Below are 10,000 nucleotides of genomic sequence, written 5' to 3' on the forward strand. Positions count from 1 at the left end.
CCCAAATCCACTTTCTACTCCTTACAAACTACTCTCACTCCTTACAGACAAACTACTCTCACTCCTTACAGACAAACTACTTCACCCTTACAAACTACACTCTCACTTCTTACAAACTACTCTCACTCCTTACAGACAAACTACTCTACCTCATAGACAAACTACTCTCACTCCTAGACAAACTACTCTACTCCCACAGACAAACTACTCACTCCTCCTACAGACAAACTACTTCTACCCCTTACAAACTACTCTCACTTCTTAAAATTTACAAACTACACTTTACCTCAGACAAACTACTCTCACTCCTTACAGACAAACTACTTCTACCTCATAAACTACCTCACTTCTTACAAACTACTCTCTACCTCTTACAGACAAACTTACTCACTCCTTACAGACAAACTACTCTCACTCCTTACAAACACTACTCTCCTTAACAAACTACTCTCACTTCTTACAAACTATCTCTCACTCTTAAGTCAGACAAACTACTCTCACTCTTACAACAAACTACTCTCACCCCTTACAGTTCAGACAAACTACTCTCACTCCCTTACAGACAAACTACTCTCACTCCTTACAGACAAACTACTCTCACTCCCACAGTTCAGACAAACTACTCTCACTCCTTACAGACAAACTACTCTACTCCTTACAGACAAACTACTCTCACTCTTACAGTCAGACAAACTACTCTCACTCCTTACAGACAAACTACTCTTAACCTTACAGACAAACTACTCTCACTCCTTACAGTTCAACAACTCCACTCTCATAGTTCAGACAAACACTCTCACTCCTTATAGACAAACTACTCTCACTCCTTACATAAGACAAACTACTCTCTACCCTTACAGTTCAGACAAACTACTCTCACTCCTATATAGACAAATACTTCTCACTCCTTACAAACTACTCTCACTCACTTCAGACAAACTACTCTCACTCCTTACAGACAAACTACTCACTCCTTACAAACTACTCTCACTCCTTACAGTACAAACTACTCTCACTCCTATAGACAAACTACTCTCACTCCTTACAGTTCAGACAAACTACTCTCACTCCTTACGTAGACAAACTACTCTCACTCCTTACAGACAAACTACTCTCACTCTTCAGACAAACTACTCTACTACCTTACAGACAAACTACTCTCACTCCTTACAGTTCAGACAAACTACTCTCACTCCTTACAGACAAACTACTCTCACTCCTTACAGTTCAGACAAACTACTCTCACTCCTTACAGACAAACTACTCTCACTCCTTACAGACAAACTACTCTCACTCCTTACAAACTACTCTCACTCCTTACAAACTACTCTCACTCCTTACAAACTACTCTCACTCCTTACAGTTCAGACAAACTACTCTCACTCCTTACAAACTACTCTCACTCCTTACAGTCCAGACAAACTACTCCCACTCCTTACAGACAAACTACTCTCACTCCTTACAGACAAACTACTCTCACTCCTTACAGTAAACAACTACTCTCACTCTTTACAGACAAACTACTCTCACCTCTTATAGACAAACTACTCTCACTCCTTACAGACAAACTACTCTCTACCCCATAAACTACTCTCAATCCTTACAGACAAACTACTTCAATCCTTACAGTCAGACAAACTACTCTCACTCCTTAACAGTCAGACAAACTACTCTCACCCTTACAGTTCAGACAAACTACTCTCACCTTACAGTACAAACTACTCTCACTCCTTACAGACAAACTACTCTCACTCCTTACAGTTCAGACAAACTACTCTCACTCCTTACAGACAAACTACTCTCACTCCTTACAGACAAACTACTCACCCTTACAGTTCAGACAAACTACTCTACTCCTTACAGTTCAGACAAACTACTCTCACTCCTTACAGACAAACTACTCTCTCACTCCTTACAGTCGCACAAACTACTCTCTACCCTTACAGACAAAACTACTCTCACTCCTTACAAACTACTCTCACTCCTTACAGTTCAGACAAACTACTCTCACTCCTTACAGACAAACTACTCTCACTCCTTACAAACTACTCTCACTCCTTACAGTTCAGACAAACTACTCTCACTCCTTACAGACAAACTACTCTCACTCCTTACAGTTCAGACAAACTACTCTCACTCCTTACAGACAAACTACTCTCACTCCTTACAGACAAACTACTCTCACTCCTTTCAGACAAACTACTCTCACTCCTTACAGACAACTACTCTCACTCCTTACAGTTCAGACAAACTACTCTCACTCCTTACAGTTCAGACAAACTACTCTCACTCCTTACAGACAAACTACTCTCACTCCTTACAGTTCAGACAAACTACTCTCACTCCTTACAGTTCAGACAAACTACTCTCACTCCTTACAGTCAAACTACTCTCACTCCTCAAAGTTCAGACAAACTACTCTCACTCCTTACAGTTCAGACAAACTACTCTCACTCCTTACAGACAAACTACTCTCACTCCTTACAGACAAACTACTCTCACTCCTTACAGACAAACTACTCTCACTCCTTACAGACAGACACAACTACTACACTCCTTTCACAGTTCAGACAAACTACTCTCACCCCCTTACAGTTCAGACAAACTACTCACTCCTCACAGTCCAGACTCTCCTCTCCTCAAATATTCAGACTTTCCTCTCTAAATATTCAGACTTTCCTCTCTAAATATTCAGACTTTCCTCTCTAAATATTCAGACTTCTCTCCTGATTATTGCCATGTCTCTCTGTATAAAACTGAGGCAGTAGTTGGAAACAGGTCACATGCTTATTTCACAGAAAGGAGGAGGAGGAAATATGTAACTGATTATTTTGACTGACATGGCGCATTTGAGTCACATGAGCATTGGGAGGGAATGATCGCTTTTGTCTCATTATTCTCATTTTCATTGAAAATTATTAACATTGAAAGAAATTAAAACTATTATTATAGTGTGTGATTTTTGGGAGGATCTGTACCAAACAAAGGTTTTATTCTTAAAGGAACACGCCAACTTACTGGGACTTTGTCTTTATTCCCCTGTATCCCCAGAGTTAGACTACTCCATACACACACTCACTGTTAGCTAGAGCCATATCCTGCAAACCAGCTCCACCTAGTCCACTGCTCACAATAGATTACACCATAGCCTCTTGATTTTGTATCCAGTTGATTTGTAGAGTCACAAGCTTGTCACAATAAGTCAGCTATCTTCTGTTCAGCAGACTGGGAACTATATTCTCAGAAAGGAGTAGCACTGCTACTGATGAGTGGGATTTCCTTTGCAGCAAGCCTTTCTGAGAATATAGTTCCAGTGTGTTTACAGTTGGAGAAGATGGCTGTGTCATGTGACCTTGTTATCTGTACACTTGTGACTCTACAAATCACAACATGGAAATAGGAACATGTTGGTGTTATTTTGTCACTATTGGGAGCTGTAGACTAGATGAGCCAGCTACCTCCAGGATCTGTGCTAAGCTAGGCTAGATGGAACCAGTTATCTCCAGATCTGTGCTAAGCTAGGAGAGGAACCAGTTATTCCAGATCTGTGCTAGCTATAGATAACCAACAATCTGTGCTAGTTTAGATGGAATAATCTGTGAGTAGGGACCGTTCAGTCTGTGCTAAGCTATTAGATGGAACCAGTTATCTCCAGGATCTGGAAACGGGCAGAGGACGGTTGCCTCCAGGATCTGTGCCTAAGCTAGACTAGATGGAACCAGTTACCAGGATTGGCAAGCAGAGCTAGATGGACGTTTGCTAAGCTAGGCTAGATGGAACTCGAAGTTATCTCCAGGATCTGTGTAAGCTTAGGCTACCATGTGGGTGCGCTAGACAGAGTTCCAGCACGCACAGAAGAAGAAGGGTGTAGGACTACTAACTCTGGGTAAGGGGAATAAGACAAAGTCCCAGTAAGTCGGCGTGTTCCTAAACCCTAACACACACACACACACATTCACACACACACACACAACACACACACATTCACACACACACACACACACACACACACACACACACACACACACACATTCACACACACACATACACACACACACATTCACACACACATTCACACACACATTCCACACACACCACACACACATTCACACACACACACATACACACATCACACACACACATCACACACACATTCACACACACACATTCACACACACACATTCACACACACATTCACACACACATTCACACACACATTCACACACACACACATTCACACACACATTACACACACATCACACACATATTCACACACATTCACACACACATTCACACACACATTCCAACACACATTCACACACACATCACACACAATTCACACACACATTACACATACACACATTCACACACACATTACACATAACACACATTCACACACACACATTACACACATCACACACACACACATTACACGCACATCACATTCACACACACACACACACACACACATCACACACACACATTCACACACATACACACACACTACATACAACACACATTCACACACACATTCACACATTCATACATACATAATACACACACATTCACACACACACACATCACACACACATTCACACACACATTCACACACACATTCATTAACACATTCACACACACACACACATCACACATTCACACACACACACACACAACATAACACACATTCAAACACACATACACACATCAACACACACACTCACACAATAACACACATCACACAACATTATACACACACACACACACACACATTATACCACACATTCATCACACACACACAACATTAACATTAAACACACACATAACATTATACAGTAGGTAGGGTACTGCCGCATCCCACCGTGCACTGCTCAGCATAGTTTAGTAGGTGACTAGTTCATGAGGGTTAAGAATAACCCAGAACATGATCACAATAGGGCAACAGAGTTACCGTACTACTTCCTACCACTGCTACTGCAGTAGGTAGGGTAGGTACAACTGTGGACGGTACCTCACCGCATCCTTCACCGCTACAGAAACCAAAGGTTACGCCTTGTCAAATGGGAGAACCACTTCACTCTCTGGCTGGTTGTCCACAACTAGGCTTTCTCCCATACACAGACCTCTAGCAGGCAGCCCGCAGGCAGTCGGGTCTGAGGACGCACGAACAGACGCCAACCCTCTGAAGAACCACTTTGAGACGCTGACAGACGGTACTGAACTCTTCCTCTCCTCCCTCCTCCTCTCCTCTCCTCCTCCCTCCTCTTCCTGACCTTTTAACCTTTGTCTGTGTGTGCTCTCTCTCTCTCCAGAGAAGTTGACACTGACCTGAGGGGGCTGCTGCAGCCCCCGAGGAGGGGAGGAGGAGAAACACTACCTGAACCCTCGCCCCAGCATCTCCACGCTTCCTGTCGCTGGCCTCAGGACAGAATCAGGTCGGGTCTCACCTTCCTGGAGGGACTCACGCTGGATACCGCCCCAGCTGGCGCAGCCTGGGGCGCGCGGAGCAGCGTGGTGGTGTAGTGTGGTTATCTTACCGGTGGGAGGTTGTTGAATCGCTACCCCTCTATGACGCAGAGCTAGAGCAGAATGGCCGGGCCGTAAGGGAGGGACGCCAGAGCAACTTATGGTGGCCGGGTTGAATGACAGGTAGAGCAGCCATATATACTGAGAGGTTAATGTCCAGGGTTGGAGTCCGGACTCCTTGAGGATTTCCTGCATAACGTGTGTGTGTGTGTGTGTGTGTGTGTGTGTGTGTGTGTGTGTGTGTGTGTGTGTTAGGGTGGGGTCGAGCAGAAACGCCCTCCTGTCTCCGGACAACCAGGATCTCCAGAAGAGCAGCAGCCAGTTAACGTGATCGGTACAAACACCTGAGAGAGAGTTTTTGTGTGTTGTGTTTTTTTGTGTGTGTTTTTTTTGGGGGGGGGGGTGTGTGTGTGTGTGTGTGTGTGTGTGTGTGTGTGTTAGTGTGTGTCGGGGTGTGTGTGTGTGTGTTAGTGGCCTGTGTGTGTGTGTGTAGTGTGTGTCTGGGTGTGTGGCCCCTGTGTGTGTGTAGTGTTAGTGTGTGTCTGGGGGTGTGTGTGTGTCCTCGGTGTGTAGTGCATCTGTATCGTGTATGTGTGCATCGTATCTGGTGTGTGTGTGTGTTGGTGTGGTGTCCCTCTCTGTGTATGTGTAATTGTATGTATCTCCGTGTGGCATGTGTTAGAGTGTGTATGTATTGTGTGTGTGTGTGGGCTGAGTGGTGTCCTGTGTGCCTCCCTTGTGTATGTGTTAGTGGTGTGTGAGTGTGTGCTCTGTGTGTGTGTGTGTGTGTGTGTGTGTGTAGGTGTGTGTGTGTGTTAGTGTGTGTGTATCTCTGTGTATGGTAGTGTGTGTCTGATCCCGTGTGTGTGTGTGTCAGTGTGTGGTTCTGTGTGTGTGGTGTGTGTGTGTGTATGTCTGTGTGTGTGTGTGTGTGTGTGTTCAGGAGTGTGGTCTCTGGGGGGGGGGGGGGGGGGGGGGGGGGGGGGGTGTGTGTGTGTGTGTGTGTGTGTGTGTGTGTGTGTGTGTGTGTGACTGACCCCTGACCGTGTAACCACTGCCCTGATTGGCTGTGTGTCTGAACACCTGACAGCTGGTGACTAAATGTCTGTTTTCAGGTGAGCTCTGGCGCCGAGGGTTTCTCCAACCCCACACGACGGGGATCTACAACAGCAGGAAAGCAGCGCGCAGGAGTCAGCAGTTCCTCGGTGTGTTTCTGAACTTTGCAGGAATTATTCTCACCTGTAAACAGGAAGTCTACATGTTGAGGCCATAGACAGTAAATATAAAATGGAGTAGATGTGACCGGAGCAACCTGTCTGAAAGGGTGAAGTCTTCTGGTAGCTGGCCGAGAAATCTCAATCATTCCCAATCTTACAGAGACAGAGAGCGAGGGAACATGTAAGGAGATAACATAGGCAACAGGCTAATTACTGATCACTAACAGTTAGTTAACATTAGTAATTACACTCACTAACATGCTAGTTAACATTAGTCATTAAACCTAAACAGCTAATGTAAGTCCAAACTGCCTGTGAGCTCTCCTGTACTATACGGTAATTCCTCTACTGTGTGACAGTAAGTCCCGTGGTTATGACCCAATCAATTAGCCTATTGTTATAAAAGGCGCCTGCTACGGAGCCATAAAGTCCGCTAAGGTAATGGAGCCCTTTATACATTGTCTGTTTCTTTAGAAATAAACAACGGACAATAGAGTCCTTAAACCTCTTCAGATGTAAAGTTATTCTCTGGTCAAAGTGGCGGCCAGAATGAATGGGAGTCGAATGGGATAACGGGAGGTGATGGCTTGTAGCATCAGAATGGCGCCGTAGGGAGCTACGAGCGACCGCTGGCTGACCCCCTTGGTTGAGGCAGACACACAACAGGCTGGTCCTTCAGCCCTCAGACTGGACTCCACCTTGCGGCAGTGGTTGGTTGGTCCACCCACAGTGAGACTCTCAAAACCCCCTCAGTCACACTCTCAGTCCCCCATCAACCAGCTTTCAGTTTTACAACTTTTAGTTTTTACATCTTTTTAGTTTTTACACTTTAGTTTTTACATTTTTTACATCTTTTAATTTTTACATCTTTTAGTTTTTTACATCTTTTTAGTTTTTACATCTTTTAGTTTTTACAACTTTTAGTTTTTACATCTTAGTTACTAACTCAGTTTTTACATCTTTTAGTTTTTACATCTTTAGTTTTTACATCTTTAGTTTTTACATCTTTAGTTTTACAACTTTTTAGTTTTACTCTTTTAGTTTTACATCTTTTTGTATTTTTTTTTTACATCTTTTAGTTTTTATACATCTTTTTGTTTTACAATGTTTTACATCTTTTAGTTTTACATCTTTTAGTTTTTCATCTTTAGTTTACATCTTATAATTAACACTAGTAATATTACAACTCAGTACGACCTTTTAGTTTTTACTAGTTACATTTTAGTTTCAACCTTATTTTGTACAACTTTTAGTTAACATCTTTTAGTTTTATTAACTTTTAGTTTACTAACTTCAGTTTTACATCTTTAGTTTTACATCTTTTTAGTTTTTACATCTTTTTAGTTTTACAACTTTTAGTTTTTAACTTCTCTTTACTCTTTTTTAAACTTAGAAACTAGTTGCATCTTTTTAGTATCCTTAGTACAACCTAGTAACCTGAATTAGTTTAGTATACTAGTTTACATCTAACTAGTCAAATTTAGTACAACTTTAGTAACTTATTCAAACTTTTAGTACATTAGTACCTTTAGTTTTTACAATAGACACTTAGACTCTGTCCAACTTTAGTTACAACTTTAGACTCTTTAGTACAACTTTTAGTTTACAACCAGACTCTTTAGTTTACATCTTTTAGTTTACATCTTTTAGTTTACCACCAGTTACATCTTTTAGTTACTTGAAACTAAGTACTTAGAATTCAACTCATACTCTTAGTACAAGTACACTAGACACACATTTAGAACACACTGACCGCCGCTTACAACTAGTACACTTTAGACATCTTGACACCTTGCAGAAAATTTCATAAAACTTTACACAACTTACACTTTTAGTTTAAAACTTTTAGTACACTCTTTTAGTTTTACATCTTTAGTTTTTACATCTTTAGTTACACTTTAGTTTTACAACTAGTTTTACAACTTCAGTACATCTTTAGTTTACAACTTTAGTTTAGTTTTTACAACTTTAGTTTTCAACTTTTAGTTTTACATATTTCAGTTTAATCTTTTCCTTTTCCTCATATTTTCTCTCTGTTTGTCTCAACTTTTGTAAGTACACACGCCACCCTGAGGGACCCACATTATAAAAGAGGTGTAAGTGTGTTGGTGTGTGTGTGTGTCATTCACGGTGTGTGTGTGTGTGTGTGTGTGTGTGTGTGTGTGGGTGTGTGTGTGTGTGTTGGATCACAGTGAAAAGCAGCCACCAGTTCTTCGCCAGACATGCGCACTTCCCATCAGCCCCTTCATCGCCTAATACGCAGAGCATAACTCGTGGTGGTCGCCCAGTGCAGAGAAACACTCGCGTAGGTGTGTGTGTGTGTGTGTGTGTGTGTGTGTGTGTGTGTGTGTGTGTGTGTGTGTGTGTGTGTGTGTGTGTGTGTGTGTGTGTGTGTGTGTGTGTGTGTGAGTGAGTGAGACAGACACCGGGTGTTTTTGTCGCTGGGTTTCTTCTGCTTTAAAACTCACAACGTGGAAGTCAAATGGTCTCTTTCACTAAAAGGAAACTTCAGTTGTTTTTCACCCCTGGGCCCTATTATGTCCCGATGTCTCTGTGTCTGAGTGACTGATGGTTGAAACTGGTCCAGTGTTGAGTGGGAGAACGCCTGCAATCAGCGCCTACTAAAAGTGCTGGTTTTGCGGTTGACAGACCTCAGATTATTATTATACACGCTTAAAAGTCCTGATTATTTACATGGAGTCTGGTGGAGATATGCTGGCCTCTATACACGCTTAAAAGTCCTGATTATTTACATGGAGTCTTGTGGAGATATGCTGGCTCTATACACGCTTAAAAGTCCTGATTATTTACATGGAGTCTGGTGGAGATATGCTGGCTCTATACACGTTAAAAGTCCTGGATTATTTACATGGAGTCTGGTGGAGATATGCTGGCTCCTATACACAATTAAAAAGTCCTGATTATTTACATGGAGTCTGGTGGAGATATACTGGTCTCTTAAACACACTCAAAAGTTGCTCTGTAGGGGTTACAATGCTGCAGCGTTGTCGCCTCAATACTGGACCACTTTTAGAGATTTTTGTTCCCATCAGTCACTTAGAGACCAACCCACTGTCGGGGCCTGACGCCCTGGACGCCCTGAGCTTGTTCTTTCTTAACCAATCAGACATCACGCCCAGGGACTCCCAGCAGCGTACGCCTGCAGCCCAGCAGGGGCCGCACGGCTCGGATACCTTGGGACCAAGCGCCAGTCCAGCCAAACTGAGCTAGGACGCCTCTGGCCCCGAGGGAGAGGAGAA

The sequence above is a fragment of the Perca fluviatilis genome, chromosome 2 (assembly GCF_010015445.1).
Source record: "Perca fluviatilis chromosome 2, GENO_Pfluv_1.0, whole genome shotgun sequence".
Lineage (NCBI taxonomy): Eukaryota > Metazoa > Chordata > Actinopteri > Perciformes > Percidae > Perca > Perca fluviatilis.